The sequence below is a fragment of the Phyllostomus discolor genome, chromosome 7, assembly GCF_004126475.2.
Source record: "Phyllostomus discolor isolate MPI-MPIP mPhyDis1 chromosome 7, mPhyDis1.pri.v3, whole genome shotgun sequence".
NCBI classification, from domain to species: domain Eukaryota; kingdom Metazoa; phylum Chordata; class Mammalia; order Chiroptera; family Phyllostomidae; genus Phyllostomus; species Phyllostomus discolor.
In genome coordinates, this window is record NC_040909.2 from 79,465,905 (window position 1) to 79,489,084 (window position 23,180).

A 23,180-nucleotide genomic window follows, 5' to 3' on the forward strand; every position below is an offset into this window, starting at 1 on the left:
CGGCTTCACATGCCAGAACTCACATCCTTCCAGCTTTACTGGACTGCCATCATGAGTCTGGGCAGGTGTGGCCCCATGTCCTGGAGCCAATCATCTCCGAGCTCCCACGCCGGCGCTGTAACTTGGGGGACCTGCCTCCCAGTCCCATCTTGGGGGGAGGTCCCTTTCCACCACCCTGGCCTTGAGCATGGCCATAGCTATTTAACATATCTAAACTACCAGCCAAAGGTTATAGATATGTTAAATGACCACACCAGAGGTTAGCTGCAAGGCTGTTGCTATGCGAAACAGCTCTCAAAGGCCCTGTTCCATTTTGTCCCTTCCCCCAACCCACACCCTGGGGGGTGGGCAGTGAGGACATCCTAAAATCTCCTGGACACCTTGAGTTCTGGACCCCATTTCAAATGCCCATTTGAGGTCCCCCCTCTTGGCCGCACCCTGTAACACTGGCAAGCAACATTCATTGAGTGACAGTGGTTCTGAGGCTTTGCATACCATCATACCCATCGCCCAGGTGGATTCTCTCAAGCAGGTTGCCTTTCCCTTCACATCTCCACATTTACATGACTAACATATTCCAAGGTACATGAGGTCTTGTGTGTAACATCACCACCATCACCAATATTACTTTTCTTCTGTCACTTTTATACTCAACTAGAGTGTAAGCCTCCGGGAGGTGGAAATGGGGACTATTCTGAGCATGTTTACTCTTCCCATATCCATTGCCTAATACAGTGCTGGTACATGGAAATTATGGAATAAAGTTTTGTTGAATGAATACATGAATGTGTGAATACTCTTGGAGTTGGTAACATCTATTCCTTCCCAGAATTTACAATATCGTTTCAATAAAATAATAAATGTAAGGAATTGAGAGCTCCTTAATATTTATTCTAATCTACTCAAATGAAAATATCAACAACAGCTACCTAGTATGTGTCAGTACTATGGTAAGTGCTGTGCATGCAGTAGAAATTTTAATACCAATATGAAAGTTTATATGATTAATGTCTTATTACAAATAAGAAAATGAGGCTTATATAAAGTTCAAGACACATGTGAGTGACCCACAGCTAGTTAGTTGTAAAGCAAAGATTCTAATTGATCTTGGAAAAGTTAATATATTATAGCAAATCAATTTAAGTTTGACTAAGAAAAGCAGAAAACTTCATCATGATAGTGACTTAAACCCAGGGCTGCAAGAAAGTTGTTCTCTACAAAGCTTTTAGGAACCCATGCTCCACCCAGGTCACTACTCTTAACACTTGGGCAGTAACTTTTCTTGGGCAGTAATTTTTATCTTCACACTCAAAGGCAATATCTCTCTTCCCGGGAGCATGATGGAAAAATAATCAGAATACATACAGACCGTGTCTTAAGGAAAGCACCATAAGGTGCTACATTTGCTGACTGAAACATGCAACAGAGTGAAATGCTCACTCTATCTTAACTCTAGCCTGCATGTCTCCCATGACCTTCAGGCTAATAGCTTTTGCCTCAGATACGCTAATCAACTAGAGGGATTTTGTGTGAGACTCCAGCAGCCCCTGGTCAGAGGGCATCTTTCCCCAAAAGATGGGGAAATATGCACAAAGTAATGGCTGTTTTTCAAAGATTTACAAGGGTCTCCAGAACCACACTCAGTGAGGGTCTACAGACTAACCACGAGAAAGAAATTTAGAAATTTTGAGCTGTTCTTTGAATCTCTTTTGATGCCTAGCTGTCTAGTCATCTGTCTAGCCCACACCTACCTCCTGCCTCTTCTCTTGGTAATAATAGAACACTAGCCTCTCTTAACATGACTTTGCAGAGGCCATAAGGCACCCCATCTTCTTAGGCTGGGTCTTCTCAATCAATAAAATAAACATTTCTTTACTCCAAACTCTGATGTATTAAGTATTGATTTTTTTTGAGGTACTGGGCACACAAACTGTACCTGTAACAAATGTAGTCACTGTCATGGGTTAAACTGTGTCCCTCTAAATTCATATGTTGACATTATAATCCTCCATACCTCATAATATAACACTGTTTAGAAATAGGGCCCTTGAAGGTAAAATTAGTTGAAATGCAGTTGCACTGAGAAGGATGGGCCCATGGTTCCATATGGCCAAAGTCCTATGCATGCCATGCAGAGACAGGTGAGAGCACCAGGAGAGCAAGGCCAAGTGATGATTAGAATTAAGTTGCCATAAGCCAAGAAACTAGCAGGTGCTGAGTAAAAGCCTGGAGCAGATCTTTTTGGCACTTTCAGTGAGATCATGGCCCACATGACACTTTGTTCTTGGACATCTAACCACGAAAGCTGTGAAACAAGGAAGTTTCATTGTTCAAACTGCTCAGTTTGTAGTATTTCCTTATAGCAACCCTAGTAAATCAATACAATAAGGTGGTCTGGCAAAATTTAGCTTTGTAGCTATAGGTCTACCCAAAATTTTGAAAAAGAGGAAAACTAAGTTGCAGGGTAGCAGGCAGTCTCAGCCAAAGTATGCTGCCCTCTGAGAGGTGGTCTCAGCACTCAACAGTTCATTCCATCTGTCACTAATTATTGTGAAAGGTATATTAGCATTGAGGGGGACCAAAGTTTTGCCATCTCTAAATATGCCTTTTAAGATATTAATTTTCAGCTGCTTATTAAGAAACAAAAGACTCTAAAAGAACTTTTGAGCCTCACAGTATAATGATATTTTGAACAACCTAGAAAGAAAAAAATGTTAACAACTGAATTATGATAGGTCACTTAGTATAATGTGCATTCTTATTTCAGAAATGTTAAATGTAAAAAGGAGAAATGAGTATCTTAGAATTTAGAATCAATGATATAGACTAAACAGTCTATAGACATTTGAATATAACAGTAAACAGAAAATAGTTTACATGGGCTATAACAATATTTTGTATTCTAGCTTATACAAAACAAAATGACTTTTCTTTCTACATGATTAGAAAAAATACACACATAATAATTAGAGGCAGGGAATATAACAATACCAATGTGTGTGCATACACATATTAAGAAACAAAAGACATATATGTGTGTGTATGTATATATATATATATATATATATATATATATATTTATATGAGATACATCCAGAAAAAGTCCAGCCATTATTAATATGAGAATGGTTTGCACAACATAGATGTAACATGGAAGACAAGAAAAGTGTACTAAAATGAGCAGGTGAGAACAATGAATTCAATGGGAGCAGTAGATGCCATTGAGTGAGCATGTGCAATGTGTGGATGTCACATTCAAAATGACTGAGCAAGTAGAGCAATGAATCTGCATAAAATTTTACATTAAGCTTGAACATTCCTCCATAGAAACAATTTAGATGATTCACAAGGCTTTTGGGGATGATGCAATAAGTGCAGCACAAATAAAATGTGGCACAAACACTTCAAAGATGGTCAAGAACTTGTTGAAAATGATCTGGAAGGTCTGCAACAAGCAGAACACCTGAGAATGTTGAATGTGTATGGGCTGCAGTAAACAAAGATCAGCGACAGTGTAAGAACTAGAAGCTGACCTGGGGGGATTCCAAAAATTACTGTACCCAAGATTTTGATACAGGATCTTGACATGAAACATGTCATGGCAAAATTCATTCCACAGCTTCTGCTATCAGAGCAGGAGGAACATCGTGCTGCAATTACTAATGACTTGACTCAAACTGCTACCAATGAACCATATTCCCTCAAAAAGGTTATAACCAGACTTGAATCGTGGCTCTGCAGTTATGCTCCAGAAACAAAGGCCCAGTCATCCCAATGGAAGTTGTCCGATTTTCCACACTTTGCTGCAACTTTACTAAACCTATACCAGGTTTAGTAAAGCAAAATCAAAATAATGTTAACTGTGTTTTTTTATTGGAAGGTGCTTTCCACCACAAGTATAACCCTCCAAACAATAAGGACTACTACCTCAATGTTCTTTTTCAGTTGAGAGATTATAATACAATGAAAATGGCTGTGGTTATGGGCAACTGGTGATTGGCAGCTTCATCACAACAATGCACCTGCTCATACTTCACATCTCCTGCAGAGATTTTTGGCAAAACATCAAATCACCCAGGTGACTCAGACCCCCTATAGTGTTGAGGACTGCCCTACCTGGTTTCAGGAATCTGTAACTGCCTATAACTATGGCTGAGTAAGAGGCCTCTGGACCAGGAGCCTCGAAGGAGACAAAACTTATTTCCCTGGCATGAATGCTGCCTGTTCATATGCCTCATCCTTTTCATGCTTGAATGGCAGTCAATGGCAGGTAACAATTCTCTTGGATAGAGAATGAATCTAAGACAGACGTGTTCACGAAGGAATGACAGGGACAAGACTCACAGGGCTGTAGAAATAATGGGGTGATCGACATCAACCCCTGCCCCTTCAGCTTTGCCAATGCCTGAGTCCTTGAGAAATCCAAGTCTCCCAGATGCCTTTGTCTCCTCTGCCCAACTCAGGCCCATTGGAAATAACAAGGGCGGTACAGTACAGACCAGAAACAGCGGACCCCCGGGGTAATTAGGCCTAAGACATAGAATATGAAAGACCCTGTGAAATCTGCTTGCTGGAGGATGCTCTTTAATTAGAATATGAAGTCACGAGCAGGAAACAGAACTAAGCTCTAAGTCCTGTAGTCTTTTTAAATGATAAAACCCCAAAATCTCTGGCTTAGGATCCCAGTAGGAAATCTGCCAGCACCTTTCAAAAGCTAACTACTTGTAATTTGCAAACTATATTGGTATTCAAGAATAAAACCCTGCTTGTGCAGGGGGGCAGGGCACTCTCCCCACTTGAGAGAGGGTGGCCACTCTGTCCCGATTCCCCCACAGGACCTGGTTGTCTCTGTGTATGTTTTTCTCGTGTTTTGATGAACCATCCACAGCGTTTCATGCTCACTGCAGGCAGGTGGGCATTTTGGCTTTTCCCTAAACTAAAATTGCCTTTGAAAGGGAAGAGATTTCAGACCATCAATGAGATTCAGTAAAATACAATGGGACAGCTGATGGAGATTGGGAGAACTGTGTGAGGTCTCAAGGTGCCTGCTTTGAAGGGGACTTAGGCATCATTGTTCTTTGTACAATGCTTCTTGTATCTTGTATGTTCTTCAATATATGTCTCTATTTTACATATTATGTGGCTGGATACTTTCTGGACAGGCCTCATGTACATTTATACATATAAATATGTAAAACTAAACCTTTTCTTTGATAACATTCAAAATTCTTCCATCATATTAGTGGAATATAGTATCAGTGATATCATATATTCCCTTTAAAACAAAGTAATATCTGATATCAGTTATGCTTATTCTAGGAAAGAAGGGTAATTTGGGTGGTGGTTTCATGAAAGAAATTTAATGCCCCTTTCCCCAACAAACAAAATAATAATAATAATGATTTAATTGGGAATAATAAAAAGATGATCTAATAAATAAGATTGTAAAAGCTGAAATATAGTACCAACTAATTTCCTTATTAAAATTATTTTTGCTTTTATTTTCCTTTGCTCTATGAAACTCAGTCCCATTTACTTGAATTATTCTTCTCATTATGTGTTGGCTAAACATCTTTAGAAGCAACTGGGGTTTTTCAGTTTAGTCCCAAAGAAAAGTTTTGGTTCATTTTTTGTTTTTTGGATTTTTAAAAACTTATTATTGCCTTTTTTATACTTTATTTTTATTACTTATTCTATTACAGTTGCCCAAATTTTTCCCTTTTGCCCCCTCTACGTAACACATCCCTCTCTCCCACAGTTAATCCCGTCTCTGTTGTCCATGCCCAAGAGTCATTCATACATGTTATTTGACTAGTCCCCTCTCCTTCCTTCCACCATTCTCTACTTTCTGCCTTGCCTCCTATTAAAATCAGTCTGTTCCATATGTCAATGTCTCTGGTTTTATTTTTCTCATTAGTTTATTTTGTTCACTAGATTCCAGCTACAAGTAGGTCATATGGCATTTGTCTTTTGCTCACTGGTTTATTTCATTTAGCATAATGCACTCCAGTTCCATTCATGCTGTTGCAAAATGTAGGACTTCATTTTTTCTTTCTGCTAAATACCATTCCATTATATAAATTCAGCAGATTTTAATTCACTCATCTACTGACAAGCACTTGGGCTGTTTTCAATACTTGGTTATTGTAAATATCACTGCTTTGAACATAAGTGTGCATAAGTTCTTTGGAATTGGTGTTTCAGGACTCTTAGTATATAATCCCAATAACAGAATTACTGGGTCAACAGGAAGTTCAATTTTTAATATTTTGAGGAAATTCCATACTGTTTTCCATAGTGGCTGTATCAGTCTGTATTCCCACCAAGAGTGCCCTAGGGTTCCCTTTTCTCCACATCCTTGCCAGCACTGGTTGTTTATTGATTTAGTAATGATGGCCATTCTGAGAGGTGTGAGGTGATGTATCTCATTGTACTTTTAATTTGCATCTCTCTCATGGCTAGTGACAGTGAACTCTTTTCATATGTCTGTGGGCCATCTGTATGTCCTTATTGGAGAAGTGTCTGTTCAGGTCCTTTGCCCATTTTTTAAATTGAGTTGTTTGTCTTCCTGGAGTGGAGTCATGTGAGTTCTTTATATATCTTGGATATTAAACCCTTGTCCAATGTATTATTGGAAAATATGCTCTCCCACACAGTTGGTTCCCCTTTCATTTTGATGATGGTTTTTTTAGCCACCCAGACGCTTCTTATTTTGATGAAGTCCCATTTGTTTGCATTTTCCTTTATGTCCCTTTCTCTAAGGGACATATCAGTGAAAATATTGCTGCATGGAATATCTTAGATTTCCCTGCCTATGTTCTCCTCTAGGACTTTTATGATATCATGACTTATATTTAAGTATTTTACCCATCTTGAGTTTATTCTTGTATATGGTGTAAGTTGGTGGTTGAGTTTCATTTTTTGCCTGTAGCTGTCCAGATCTCCAACACCATTTGTTGAAGAGGTTATTTTTACTCCATTTTATGCTTCTGCTGCCTTTGTCAAATATTGATTGACCATAGAGACACAGGTTTATTTCTGGGCTTTATATTCTGTGTCATTGATCTATGTGTCTGTTCTTATAACACTACCAGACTGTCTTGATTACAGTGGCCTTGAAATATAATTTAACATCAGACATTGTGATTCCCTCTAACTTTGTTCTTTCTTAGGATTGCTGAGTCTATTTGGGGTGTTTTTTGGCTCCATATAAATTGTTGGAATATTTGTTCTAGATCTAAGAGATGTATCATTGGTATTTTAACAGGAGTTGTGCTGAGTCAATAGATTGTTTTGGATAATATGGACATTTTAATTATGTTAGTTCTTCTAATCTATGAATGCAGTATATACTTCCATTTATTTGTACCTTTCTCTATTTCTCAGTGTTCTATAATTATCTAATGACAGGAGTTTTACATCCTTGCTTAAATTTATTCTTAGGTACTTTATATTTCTTGTTGCTAGAATAAATGGGATTTTTTCCTTAGTTTTTTTCTGATAATTCATTGTTGGTGTACAAAAATGCCATCAATTTCTGAATATTACCTTTGTATCTTGCTACTTTGCCAAAATCACTCTTATTTTGAGTAGTTTTTCAGTGGAGACTATAGGGTGTTCTATGTATATTATCATTTGTCTGAGAATCACAGTTTTCCTTTATCCTATCCAATTTGGATACCTATTATTTCTTTTTTGTGTGTATGTGGATAATAATTGTGGCAAGAGTGGTGATAGTGGGCACCCTTGTCTTGTTCCTGATCTTAAGGGAAACACTTTTAATTTTTGCCTGTTGAGTGAGTATGTTAGCAGCAGGTTTCTTGTATATAGCCTTTATTATGTTAAGGTATGCTCCCTCTATTCCCACTTTGTTGAGTGTTTTTTTCATCATAATGGGTGTTGGATTTTATCAAATGCTTTTTCAGTATATATTGATATGATCATGAGGTATTTTTTTATTGTTGTTCAAGTACCATTGTCTCCATTATCATCCCATCTGGGCCCCCCACCCCACCCATCCCCACCTCCCACCCTTGAACCTGCCCCCTTTGGCTTTGTCCATGTGTCCTTTATATATGTTCCTTGATGGAACTTCCCCAATTTTCTCCCATTATCCCTCTCCCTTCTCACCTCTGGTTACTCTCAGCTTGTTCTTTAATTAAAGGTTTTTGGTTATATTTTGCTTGCTTGTTTGTTTTGTTGATTAGGTTCCAGTTAAATGTGAGATCATATGGTATTTGTCTTTCGCCACCTGGCTTATTTCACTTAGCATAATGCTCTCTAGTTCCATCCATGCTGTCACAAAGGGTATGACTTCATTCTTTCTTTCCGCTGAATAGTATTCCATTGTGTAATTTACCACTGTTTTTTGATCCACTCATTTACTGGTGGGCATTTAGGTTGCTTCCAGCACTTGACTATTGTAAATTGTGCTGCTATGAACATTGGGGTTCATAGGTTCTTTTGAATTGGTGTTTCAGGATTCTTAGGGTATAATCCCAGCAGTGGTATTGCTGGATCAAAAGGCAGTTCCATTTATAGTTATCTGAGGAAATTCTATACTGTTTTTTACCATGTCTGCACCAGTTTGCACTCCCTGTGATCACGAGGTTTTTGTCTTTCCTTGTGTTTATATGATGTATTGTATTTATTGATTCTCAAATGTTATACCATCCTTGCATCCCTCAGATAAATCTTACTTAGCTCTGGTATACAATCTGTTTAGTGCATTGCTGGATCTAGATAGCCAATATTTTGTTGAGGATTTTAGTATCTATGTTGATCAGAGATAATGGCCTATAATTTTCTTTCTTGTTATATCTTTACCTGGTTTTGGAATTAATATAATTCTGGCCTCATAAAAGGAATTCTGGAGTCTTCCCTCTTCTTGAATTTTTTGAAATGGTTTGAGAAGGATATGTGTTAGCTCTTCTTTGAATGTTTGTTAAAATTCACACGTGAAGCCATTCAACCCAGGGCTTTTGTGTGCTGGGAATGTTTTGTTTACTGCTTCAATACTGCTAGTTGTTATTGGTCTCTTCAGGTTTTCCGCTCCTTCTTGATTCAGCTTTGGGTGATTTTATGCTTCTAGAAATTTGTTGATTTTATGTAGGTCGTCCAACTTTTTAGTATATAGTTGTTCATAGTAATTTCTCACAATCCTTTGTATTTCTGTGTTATCAGTTGTTACTTCTCCTCTTTCATTTCTGATTTTATTTATTTGGGTCCTCTGCCCCCTGCCCTTTTTTTGATGAGTCTGGTTAAAGGTTTGTCAATTTTGTTTATATTTTCTAAGAACCACCTCCTGGATTCATTGATTATTTTTATTGTTTTTTAGTATCTATATTACTTAATTCTGCTCTGATCTTGATTATTTCTTTCCTTCTACTTGCTCTGAGCTTTGTTTGTTGTTCCTCTGGTTCTTTTATATATAAGGTTAAGTTGTTTATTTGAGATTTTTCTGTCTTTTTACGTAGGCCTATATTGCTATGAACTTCCTTCTCAGGACTGTCTTCTTTGTGTCCCATAGGTTTTTAGTTATTGTGAGCTCATATTCATTTGTTTCCAGGTACTTTTTGATTTCTTTCTTGATCTCATTGTTAACTTGTTTATTGTTTAATAACATTTTATTCGGTCTCCATGCATTTGAATATTTTTTAGTTTTTTCCTTGGATTGGTTTCTAATTTTAAGCCATTATGATCTGAAAAGATGTTTTATGTGATTTCAATTTTCTGAATTTGTAAAGGCTTGTTTTGTGTCCTATCATGTGATTAAATGTTGAAAATGATCTCTGTAAATTTGAAAAGAGTGTATACTTTCTTTCTTTGAGGTGAAATGTTCTGCAGATATCAACTAAGTCTATTTGATATAGTGTGTCATTCAATGCCACAATATTCTTGTTGGTTGATCTTTGTTTGGAAGATCTATCCGTTGTTGACAATAGGGTGTTAAAATCCCCTATGATGACTGTATTGTTGTCAATCTCTTCCTTGAAGTCCTCCCAGATTTTTCTTATGTATTTAGGTGCTCCTGTAAATTGTGCTATGATGTTGCACATGATGTTGGGTACATATATGCTTACAAGGGTTATATCCTCTTGTTGCGGTGAACAGTTAAGTATTATGTAGTGACCTTTGTTTCTTGTTATGGCTTTTGTTTTGAAGTATATTTTGTCTGATATAAGTACCCAAGGGTTTTTTTGTTTATTTGTTTTTTTGTTTTTACATCCATTTTCTTGGAATATTTTTCTTTCCCTACACTGTCAGCCTTTAAGGCTCTTTTGTTCTGAGGCTGTTCTCTTGTAGACAGCATATGTGTGGATTGTGTTATCTTATTGACTCAACTATCTTATAACTTTTGATTGGAGCATTTAATCAACTCACATTGAAGGTTATTAATAGGTACTTGATCATTGCCATTTCCCCCTTCATATCTTCATTCTTCTCTATCTCTCTGTTTCTTTTTCCTCCTGCCCCTCCTCCTCCTCCCCCCCGCTTCTCCCTCCTTTCCTCCTCCTCCCCCTCCTCTTCCTCTTCCTTCTTCTTCTTCTTCTTCTTCTTCTTCTTCTTCTTCTTTTTCTTCTCCTTCCCTTTTCATTACCTGGAGTATTACATTCCAGTCCATTCTGGCATGTAGTTTTTCTGTTGAGAAATCAGTTGATAGCTTTATCAAAGCTATCTTGTACATTGCCAGTGGTTTCTCCCTTGCTGCTTTTAAGATTCTCTTTGTCTTTAAATTTTGTCATTTTAATTGTGATGTGTCTTGGAGTGGGCCTATTTGGGTTCATCTTTATTGAGACACTCCATGCTTCCTGAGCATGTTTGATTATTTTCCTCACCAAGTTAGGGAAGTTGTCATTAATTTTTCAAACCAGTTTTCTATCCCTTGCTCTTTTTCTTCTCCCTCTGGCACTCCTATGATGCAATTGTTGTTATGTTTCATGTTGTCCTGTAACTTCCTTAAACTCTCCTTTTTCTTTTTCAGTCTTTTGTTTGTTTTGTTGTTCTGACTGAGTGAGTGTTTTTTCTACCTTGTCTTCCAGGTCACTGATTTGGTCCTCTGCTTTATCTAGTCTGATTTTAATTCCTTCTAGTATATCCTTCATTTCAGATATTATATTCTTCATTTCCACCTGGTTCTTACTCATAGTTTCTATGGTTTTTTTTTTTTTTTCATGCTGATATAGTTCCCACTATGTTCCTTGTAGCTCTCTTAAGCTTCCTTGTTGTTCTCACTGAGCTCCTTGAACAACCTCATAACCATTATTTTCAACTCTATGTCTAATAGATTGCTTGCTTCGGTTTCATTTAACTCCATTTCTGGGGATTCTTCCTTTCCTTTTAATTGTTTTTTTTTTTGTCTCCCCATTTTAGGTAACATTTTTTGTTTGTTTCTGCATATCAGATTGCTCTGCTGTGACTCTGTTTTTGTCAGGTGGCCTTCTGTGGTAGGAGTTCTGTGGGACTCAGTGGTACAGTATCTTTAATCTCTTGAGCTAGATGCTCTAGGAATCCCCTTTAAGTTTATGTGGGCTCTCTTATTGTACTGGGATTTTTATTATTGATGGCTCATTCATTGGGTTCTCTTCTCCAGCTGGCTGATTGAGAATTATAACCCCACTAAGTCTTGTATGCTATAGTACAGGTGCTTACAGAACAAAGCAGAACTATCCAGAAAATCAAGCCCATGCCAGCAAAATACCTCCCATTACATCAGTAATATCAACGGCAAATGAGAAAAGGTTAGTAAAGGTGGAAAGGGATTAAAAATTTTACAAACTAAGAAAAGAGAATATGGGATGACTAAAGGAAAGAAAAATGTTTTTGAGAGGGTAGAAGGAGGAGAAATGATGAGTAGGAAATAGAAACAATGTGAAGAAAGGAAGAATATAAAATTTAAAACATAAGTACAATTAAAAAATTAGGAAACTGATAGGAAGAAAATTGAAGAAAAACCACACCAGGGTCAATAACAACAATGGATTAGCAAAGATGAATAAAGGTGGAAAGACAATAGGAATATTATAAGAAAGACAAAAAAGAATATGTGGTATCTAGAATAAGAAAAATGATTTTGTATTTAGTGAAATAAGCCAGACAGTGAAAGACAAATACCATATGATCTCACCTTTAAGTGGAACCTAATCAACAAAACAAAGCAAGCAAAATATAACTAGAGACATTGAAATTAAGAACAAACTGACAGTAACCAGAGGGGAGGAGGTAGGCTAGTGGGGATATAAAGAGGAAGCGTTTTCAGGAACCTCTCTGCAGGACACATGGACCAAACCAAGAGGGGATGGGATCAGGAGTGGGAGGTGGGGATGGCTGGGGTGGGGAGGAGTTTTTGGTGGAAAATGGAGACAACTGTACTCGAACAACAATTAAAAAAAAAGGAAAATGATTTTGAGAGGATAGAGGGAGCAGAATTAATCAGAGTAAGGAATAGAATCCAGGATAATAAAAGGAAAAAATGAAATTTCAAACTCAAATAAGCAAGGGCAAGAGAAAGGCAAAATGAAGTAAGACAGAGGGAGAGTAACTTATAAGATCTAAAATGACAAAATAGTAAAGAGATAGGAATAAAAATTTAAGGAAAACAGCAATAACCATGATATCTACAACAAACAAGCAATGACTAATAAAGGTAGAAATAAAATAAGAATATTATAAGAAATGGAAAATAATTGAGATGAATAAAGGAAATAAAAATGATTTTGAAGGAATAGAGGGAGGATAAATAATGAGAAATAGGAACGAGTCATAGAAAGGGTGAAATAATATTAAAATGAAAATAAAGGGTAGGAAGGAGGAAAAATGCAGTAAGACAAGGAAAGGGTACAATGTGAGATTTGAAATAAAAATGAAATAAAATATGAAAATATAAATTAAAAATAAGACAAAAATAGTGAATTAGTTGGAATATAATTGAAGAAAAAGAAAAAATGTTAAGGCTATATGAGAGAATAAATAATGCATATACTAGAGAAGAATGAGGTGTAATTTTTATTCATCTCAACACAGTTTGGTGTTTGCCTTCTGTCTCCCCCTTCTGGATCCACCTCCAGCTACTTTTCAGCTCAAGGTCCAGGGGTGGGTCATCCAACTTCTGGCAGTACTTGCATGCACCACCTTCACCTGCCTATAGAAGGGGCTTTTATTGCAACAGGGAGGATGGAACACCTGGTTTTCCCTGGCAGGTGCTCTTCAGTCTTCTGGGAAAATTATGGGTGTGTTCCCCTGTCCCTGTACTACCCATCTTGTTCTGTCCCAGCTTATTTCCAATAATGTATAGTTTCTGATAAACTAGCTGTCCATTTCAATCTATGTAAGAGGGTCAGCCCTTTCCTGATTGGTATTGAGGGCAGCTCTGTGTGTTAGCCAAGGCTGGGTGGGGCCCTGATTACCTCTTGCTGCATCAATTTTTGATCTCCCTGCCTTGGTGGCCTCAGTGGAATAGGACCCTAAGAACCAGGGTATTTTGTCTCCCAGAAAGAAATTCAAAATAGTCCTTTTGGAATTTCTCTTTCTGTCTTTCTCCTGCTGATATGCACCCTGCAGGAGGTCCCTGAGCCTGTCCTGACTGTTTTGCAGAGCTTCCCTATTGGATGCAGCACTTGCAGTGCTGCGGGAGGTGGGGGCTGAGTACAATTGTCCCTTCCCAGAGGTTTGAACTCTGCTGGGGAAGGGGGTTCTGTCTGACTGTAAATAATCTGTGTTCAACTCTTGCCTTGCAGACGATGAAGTCCTAAACTCTCCATTTTATATAGTCTCCTGCTTGCTAACTGTGCTGGGCTGGGACCCAGAAATTTCTTTGCTGTGTAACTTTCTGATCTCCCTGCCCAGCTGTATTCAGTGGGAGCAAACTGCACTTTCATTCTTGTCCCTTTGCTGGCAGGGCAGCTGCATGTGGAGTCCCTGCCCAGCACACATCAGCTCCCCTTTTTAAAAGTCTCTCTGTGGCACTCTCACTGCAGTACCATATCGAGTCATTGTCCAGTTCTCCATGCACATCACCTCCCCAAAAAGTCAAGTGTTTCTCATGGTCATGGCTGGCCGAAGCCTGCCTCCACCTGACCCAGATGTGGCCCCTGATCATTTTGGGAAATGGAGTCCCTTTCTCTCTGGTACTCTCCCAGCTGGCATTTAGTACTAACTGTATAAAAATGCTCTGCACTCTATGTGTGTAGTTTGGATCTCTCCAAATCCATATATCTTCCCAAGTAACTCCCAGCCAGGGTATGGGAGTTCCTTGCATGGGAATGGGGCCCCCTGCCCTGGGAGGGGAGGGAGCCACAAGCCTGTGATTTCTGAATAGTCTCTCCACTGCTGCAGGCACCATGCACAGAGCACTTCCCCTTCAAGTTATAAAATATCCTTACTATCTGTTGTGAAGTGTCCTCTGTACATCTTGGCTCTGAAACTTCCTATCAGCTAAGATTTTGTTGATTGTTCAGGTTATTTTTTGGAAGATCAGCCAAGAATCCAAGTTGGGACAAGAGCAGGTAGACTCAGCTTCCATCTACTCAGCCATCATCTTTAACTCATTGCTGCCAAAGGAAAGTTTGCATTGCACATTGTCAGGACAAGTTGAACTATTAAGACACATATTACTAAGTAATTCTATACCATTGTAATTTTGGAAGGCAAATATCCTTAGATGTAGCTGAGATCTAAATAAATGCAAAGCATCTAGTTCATAATTTGAAAGAAACAATATGAAGATCAGTCAACTTATTCAATAAGGAACAAAGGAAGGAAACCAGGATCTCCCACTGTGCAATATTTGATCATTTTACATTTTTGAACCCATGACTAGGCTTACTTCAGCAACTGACCTGTGAAGCATCACCAGTTACTAATATTAATAAGTATTACAGCATTTACAGTATCTCCCCATAGTATTACAGAACATAATAAAACAACTTGAAATTCAGTTACCTCAATAACTAGCTAAAACATTAGTAAAGATATGAGCTAATAAAAAGAAGAAGATATTTAGAGTCTAAAGAGAGCATTTCTAAAGCAAAGAGCAATGATTTTCATGAGGATTCCTGGATATTGTGGCTTTAAGTAAGGCACTGTTTTGAAAGACCTGTCTTGAGGGTTGTAAAGTTATGTGGTAATAGTAATTTCAGTAAGGGGAGGGGAGAAAGGGACAATAAAAATGTACTTAGCACAATGGATGTGATATGTAACTCATTCTAACAATTTAACTTAATTTTTAAAAGATTTTATTTATTTTTAGAGAGGGGGGAGGGAGGGAGAAAGGGAAAGAAATGTCAGTGTGTGGCTGTCTCTTGTGCACCCCCCACTGGGGACCTCGCCTATAACCCCAGGCATGTACCCTGACTGGGGCTTGAAACAGAGACCTCTTGGTTTGCAGGATGGTGATTAATCCACTGAGCCACACCAACCAGGGCCAATTTAAATTAATTGAAAATTTGTAGAGCAAGGAAGAAGAGAGCACAAAAACAAGAACATTGGCAATACCCAGTAATTTAAGAGTTCTAGAAAACAAAAAAATTCATTTTCAGCAAAAATTTATTTTATGAGAAGAAATTTCAAATCATAAAATTATTAGCAATGTTTTTATTCATAAGACTTTAAAGAATCAAGAAAAGTAAAAAAGGAATTCTCCAATTTTTATAAGTAAGTTAAGTTTTAAAAATACCTAACATGGAAAAGGGAGGGGAGGGATAGGGGATAAGAGGTGAGGACAGAAGGGGAATGTCTCCGAGCAGAGCATTGCCACCAATCAATATTTTAAATGCCAGTAAATAAAAAAGTGAGAATCAGTGGCTAAAGAAACAAGATGAGCAAAGAAGAGCAGTTCTTGAAACAAAAGAGTAGGATGAGTTCAAAGAACAGAGTCTAACAGTGACATTTATTGTGAAAGCTGAAGTGGGTGCATTACTATTTTGCCTAAAGAGGTCAGTCATGGCTCATATAAGGAAGGTTTGGTGAAATAGATGATAAAGGAAAGAGAAAACAGAAGAGAGAGCAAGAAGTGCAGTCTATTCTTTCCAAGAACTTGATTTTGAAGGAGTGTATAAAGATGGGCAGTATCTTGGGAACAGAATTTTGTCAGAAGGGTTGCTGTAAGAATAATTTGGGTAGTGCATGTGTTTATTTTAAGGTCCTTCATTCATTCCTCACCACAGTTGTTTCAATCCCTTACCCTCTTTTCATGCCCCTATCCTTTCTGTCTTCCCTCAGCAGATGCACCAAAGGAACTCAACCACTTTATGCAGCAGATAAGAACCATCAGGTAAAAACTTTCTCACCTTCTCAAAATAACCCTCCCACATCTCAACCCCACAAACTGTTGTACCCTTTGCCTTACTGTCACAGTGGAAGTGATAAACCTTCTCAATAAAATAAAAAATTTAAAAAGTGGGACTAGATCAAATAAAAAGCTTCTGCTCAGCAAAAGAAACTATCAACAAAATAAACAAACAGCCTATGGAATGGGGAAAAAATACAGGCCATAGATCTGATAAAGAGCTAAATCCGGCATATATAATGAACTCATATATAGTAAAAAATATATAATGAAATACCCCAACTAAAAATGGGCAAAGGATCTAAATAAAGATTTCTCCAAAGATATACGAATAGAAAATATTACATGAAAAGATGCTCAATATCACTAGTCATATGGAAACATAAATTTAAAACACAATATCATCTTGTACCTGTGAGAATGACCATCATCAAAAAGACAAGAACTAACAAACACTAGAAAGAAAGAATATGAAGAAAGGAAACACTTCTGTAATGTTGGTGAGGTGATAAGTAAGTGCAGCCACTATGGAAAACAACATGGAGGATCCTCAAAAATTAAAAAATAGAACTACAGATATACAAACTTAGGGAGAGGTCAAGATGGTGGTGTAAGTAAACACAGCTGACTTCCATACACAACCACATCAACATTACAACTACACTCTAGAATAGCCATTATTCAGAAATATTAGAAACCAAGGTGAATGGAAATCCTACAACTATGGAATTAAAAAAGAAACTACATCGTGACTGGTAGGTTTGTGGGGGAGATGTGGAACAGGCTGGCCCCACACCCATGTGTAGTAGATAAAAATTGACAGGGGACTCTAAGGAGCAAAGGGTCTCAGCCCCACACCAAACTCCCAGCCCAGGGTTCCAGTGCCAGAAAGAGAAGTCTCCATAAATTCTGGCTGTAAAAACCAGAAGGGATTTAGGCTGTGGAAGATAAAAATGCTGGACTTCCTGGCAGTTCCTCTTAAAGGGCCCACATACAAACTTACTTGGACTTACTACCTCTGAACCCTAGCATGAGGCAGCAGATTAAAAGGCATCAGAGACATATGGGGAGGAACAGAATTGCCCTGCATCAGGGTGAGTATTGGGGGACAGCTTTCTCACAGAGAGAGTTGCTAGCAAAGGTCACTCTCCCTTTTCTGAGCCCCCCACCCACAGAGACACAGAGAGGGCAAGCAAGCACCATATCTGAGACTCCAAGAACATTGCTCACACTGTTTGCCCCACCCATGTGATTCCCTGAGGCTCTGCCCCACCCAGCTTTTGGGACCACCCAAGCTGTTTTCAGTGGCTTTTTCACATAAATGGCTTGTCTTGGCCTATGCTTCAGATTTTCCTAAATTATTTCAAACTACCAGCATCTGGTATCAATGAGCCCTGTACCTCTCACTAAGTTGCCCCAAACCTGGAAAGAGCAACAGCTGGCCTTGTTCCACAACTTGGCCTCGCCTGGGCACCTCCAAGTCCAGTACATGTAGCAGCCATCTGCAGATCACTTTGTGGTTTACACTGTGTGACCCCAGACAAAACACTGGTGGTGGATGTCTGTGGATGTGCCAACAGCAAACAAGGTTCAACTACAAAAGGAGGGTATACACAGCCCACACAATGGGAGCAACAAAAGGAGAGTATACACAGCCCACACAATGGAAGAAACTAGAGTGCCCAGCTTGGGTAATGGGGGAAGCTGTTCCACTGGACCCTACAGGACACCTACTACATTAGGCCACTCTGCAAAGTTTGGATTATATGAGCTCTACCTAACACATAGAAACAAATATAAGGAGACCATCAACATGAGGCTCAAAGAAATGAGGAGACAAAGAAATATGGCCAAAATGAAAGAACAGAAAAAAGAGCTAAAAAAAAAATGGAGACAACACAAGCAAGCTACTAGATGCAGAGTTTAAAACACTGGTTATAAGGATGCTCAATGAACTTAGTGAGAACTTCAACAGCATGAAAAAGGGTATTGGAACCATAAAAAAGTACCAGTCAGAAATGAAGGATACACTAATTAAAATGAAGAACTATTTACAGGGAACAAACAGTAAAGTTAATAAAGCCATGAATCAAATCAGTGTTTTGGAATATAAGAAATCAAAAAATACTCAATCAGAACAGAAAGAAGAAAAAAGAATGCAAAACAATGAGGATAGTATAAGAAGCTTCTGGGACAATTTCAAGTATGCTAACATGGCATCATGGGGGTCCAGAAGGAGAAGAGACAGAGAAAGAAATTGTAAATCTATTTGAAAATATAATGACAGAAAACTTCCCTAACTTGGTAATGCAAGTAGACATACAAGTCCAGGAAGTGCAGAAAGTTCCGAACAAGATGAATTCAAAGAGGCCCACACCCAGACACATCATAATTAAAATGTCAAAGTTAAAGAAAAATAGAGAATCTTAAAAGCAGCAAGAGAAAAGCAGTTAGTTACCTACAAAGTAGCCCCCATATGACTGTCAGCTGATTTCTCAAAAGGAACATTGCAGGCCAGAAGGGATTGCAGGCAACAAATATTCAAAGATATGAAAATCAAGAACCTACAACCAAAATTACTCTATGCAGCAAAGCTATTATTTAGAATTGACCATAGATAAAGTGCTTCCCAGACAAGAAAAAACTAAAGGCATTTATCATTACAAATGAGCATTATATGAAATGTTAAAGGATCTTCTTTAAGAAAAGTAGATGATCAAAAATATGAACAATACAATGGCAACAATATCTATATCTCAACACTGAATCTAAAAAAACAAAAAGAAAATAAACAAACAAGCCAAATAGAAACAATCATAGATACAGAGAACATTTTTATGGTTGCATGGGATATTGGGGGGAAGGGTGAAAAAGGTGAAGGACTAACAAACACAGATTGGTAGTTACACAATAGTCATGCAGGTGCAAAGGACAGCATAGGAAATAGAGTAGCCAAAGAACTCATATGGATGAGCCATGGACATGGATGACATTGTGGGATTTGCCTGAAGGAGTGTTGGGGACTGAGTGGAGGGAATAATTGGAACAACTGTAATAGCATAATCAATAAAATATCATTTAAAATAAATTATACAAACTTAAAATTAAATAAGTTACACTAAAAATAAGTAATAAATATTCAAAACAAAAAACAAAGAACTACATATGATCCAACAATTCCATTTCTGGGACTATATCCAAAGAAACAAAAACACTAATTTGAAAAGTTATGTATACTCCTATGTCATAGTACAATTTATAATAGCCAAGACATGAGGACAATCTAAGTAACCATCAGTGGATTAATGGGTAAAAAAGTTGGGTAATGGAATATTATTTAGCCATAAAATAACAAGAAAATTCTACCACTTGTAACAACATGGACAGACCTTGGAAGCATTAAACTAAGTAAAGTAAGTCAGACAGAGGAGGAGAAATACTATATGATCTCACATATACAGGGAATTTAATAAACAAAAACCCAAACCCAGAACAAGAAATCAGAATTGTGGTTACTACAAGTACAGGGCCTATATGGTTGGGGGAGAAAATTAAAGGAAGGTCAAGATACAAATTTCCAGTTCTAAGATAAATAAGTACAAAGTATGTAATGTATAATATGATATATACATCTAACACTGCTGTATGTTAAGTTGTTAAGAGGGTAGCATCTCTGTGGTACATTTACTTAATTTACCTTATTATTAATTTATATATGGTAATATATTATTTAATACATTAGTAAGTTAATACATTAATTTATAATTGATCTTTCAGTTTATGATTCATCTTTCCTTCTAAGTCTCATATTTATCCCATCAAATGAGGTTTTTGATTTAAATTATTATATTTTTCTTTTCTAGGAATGTGGAGAAGGAATATATTCTGTGTTACCCCACATTTCTCAACCCATATGATATGAGTCACTTCCAAGAAGAATCTCAGATGGTCTTGTTTGCTATGTCTCAGCTGGCCCTTAGCCTTAGCCAAAAAGAGGACCTTATGTTGAGATAGCAGAGAATGGCATTCAATCAGCCTGGATATCTAATCTAAGTTGCTTCATTGAAGATAGTTACCGTAGAAAATCAACTGACTCTTGGATAACATTAAGTGAGCAAAAGGAACATTTGTTTTCAGGGTTGCATTTTGCTATGGCACAGCCCAGTCTAATACAAATCATTAGTCTCTAGACTAATAAGAAATTCCAATTCATTCTTTTTCAGCTCTATTTGATTTTTTTATATCTTCTTATACTTTGGTCACTTTTTAAAATGTATATTTTATCCTTTCTTATTTAATATTCTATAAGCAATGATTTCAATAACTGATATCCATGGGGTTTAAATTTGTTAATTGTTTTCTACTAAATGTATTTGATTTTTTTAAGCTGTATGCTTGTATTTGGTTGAATTGAGTCAATGGAAGAATATGAGGGGTCTGGGTTAAGGGTGATTCCCTCCAGAGTGGAAGTTTGTAGTCTATTGCCACAGACAAGACATCTCAACAAGTTGAGAGCACCGTGATTTCACCTCTCATCTTCCAGATTCCCTGACCACCCAGGTAATATAAAGCAGAAGCCAAGGATTAGGGTGGAGTGAGGCAAGCCTATGGCACACATCCAAGGACCCAATTTACTACCCTATCTATCTCTGGTGGCCAAAATAAACATATTTTCATGTGTTCCCATACCTGGTCAGCAGATTCTTCCATCCTGCCCTATCACTGAGGGTATATCTCTTTGGAGAAGCAAAATTTTATGCAAATTCTCCTGACTTCCCCTACTTTACAAGCCCAAGACCAAATATCTTGATCCCCATTTAGCTATTATTTCCCCAAATTCCAGCTGGGTGCTTTATCAGGTGTTTCCTGTGCATGCCCCAAGAAATACTCCCAATTTCACATTGTCTTGTAATTTTTATTTCACTTTTAAATCCTCTGTGTTTTAAGGGAAAGCAGCAGAACTTGAAGATGTCCTGTACTCTCTTGAGAACTCAGCTATAGATTTTCAAATATGTTTATTTTATCTTGGTTGATTCCCGTAAGATTTTCAAGGAAAAACTTGAAGGAAACCAATCTGTGTATGCTTTTACACATAGCTATATTCCCACCACTTAGTACTGTATGAACACAAAGATATTTATTTAAAAGATACTACAGAACTGTTCATATTTTTAAAAAATACAAAAATAAGACATAATAAATATTTTAGAAGTTTGTACATACTTTAAACATATAGAAAAATATAGATGATAATATAAAATAAAATAAAATATAAATATCAAGTTCTGACCACCCAGATATTATAAATCTTGACATTCCTCAAAATGTATTTTAATCTTCTTTTAGAGTTATACAATATTATAAAAAATAATAGCTTCAAATTATAGCTAATTGAAGAAAAGAGGATTTATTTATTTTTTCAATTATCATACTTTGAGTCAAATTAAATATATACAATGGCTAGCACTGGAGATTTAAAACACTTCTATTTTAGGTCAACATTGGAACGATGCCTAACAAAATAAAATTTTACTATGACTGTTTTATTGATAATTCAATCTGGTTCCAAAAACGCCTATAGAGCACCCAGGAAAGATCTAACAATGAAAATAAAGGGGAACAAAGTGTTCTAATTATGAGAAAATCTCTTTATTACTTACTGAGACTGTACATCTAAAAAAATGAACTCATCTATGTATGTTATCTCCTGCCTTTCACCTCTATTTATACCATTAATCCTTCACAAAAAGATCAATATATTGTGAATTAATTTCTATGCAGTTAATATCAGTGAGATAAAATATAATTATGAAAGTACTATTACATAAAGAAGTATCAGATAAAACTATTTATACATATTTAGAGATGAGCTATGTCTCTCTCATTTCCTGTACTTTGCCATACAAGTAGATATAATACCATTTCTTCCATTATGAATTGTTGAAGAATTTCAATAAAGCCAATGAAAAGCGTCATTAATCCCCTTGAAGAGTAGTGGGAAATGCACTGTAATTGGTAGGCTTTGTATCAGAGTTCTTGGAATTTCTCCAACTGCATTAGCAATTGGTCATCTTAATTATGTGGTCCATTAGCTGAAATCTGCATCCCAAAACCACCATGCACAATTCTTGCCAACTCTGACCTATTCATTGTAAGGTCAAAGTTTCCTTGCCCACTGCAAAATTAAACTAGATATTTTAAACTAAAGTATTTCAAGTTCATTAAATATGCAACCTCAAGTTTGTCACATCACATACAGAAGATAATGGCAATTGTAGAGACAATATCTCAAAAAATTTTAGCTTTTTGTGATGTAAGGTGGTTCTGCAAGGGACCTGGGCATATTCAAAATATTTTAAAAGAGCATAACAATCATTGAGCTTCTACTTTCTGTGCCTTATAGATACAATTACCTACAATGTTGACACAAATGTCTCAGTCCAACTGATAATAATCATTAGTGTGTTTCAAAATAAAAACTAGATTGGCATCAGCCTAATCAGTGCCAGAGATTATTTAATCCAGAAGTATCCATGGACCCTTAACCAAAGCCACCTTGCAAGGTTTCTGTTAGCAGTCAGTTTCTATTTTAAAATATTCAGATAGCCCTGGCCAGTGTGGTTCAGTTGATTGGAGTGTTGTCCCATAGACTGAATGGTTGCAGGTTTGATTCCCAGTCAGGGCATATACCCAGATTCAGTGTTCGATCCCCAGCTGGGGTGCATACGAGAAGGCAAAGGCAACCAGTTGATGTTTCTCACATCTATGTTTCTCTCCTCTCTCTCTCCCTCTCTCTCTCTCTCTCTCTCCAATGAAAAATGTCAAGTGAGGATTAAAAAATAATAAAAGTAAAAAACCAAAAATGCCTAAAACCAACCAATAATTAGTGAATATT

General features: G+C 37.2%; 1 long non-coding RNA gene across 1 annotated transcript; it reads right to left on the reverse strand.

The window, feature by feature from the left end:
* Window positions 1-360: 360 nt before the first annotated feature.
* Window positions 361-21,764, reverse strand: LOC118501866. The gene is made up of 3 exons (XR_004904528.1): window positions 21,753-21,764; window positions 9,817-9,823; window positions 361-446 (listed from the first exon to the last, which is right to left on the reverse strand). It is a non-coding gene; the product is annotated as an uncharacterized LOC118501866 (long non-coding RNA).
* Window positions 21,765-23,180: the final 1,416 nt, after the last annotated feature.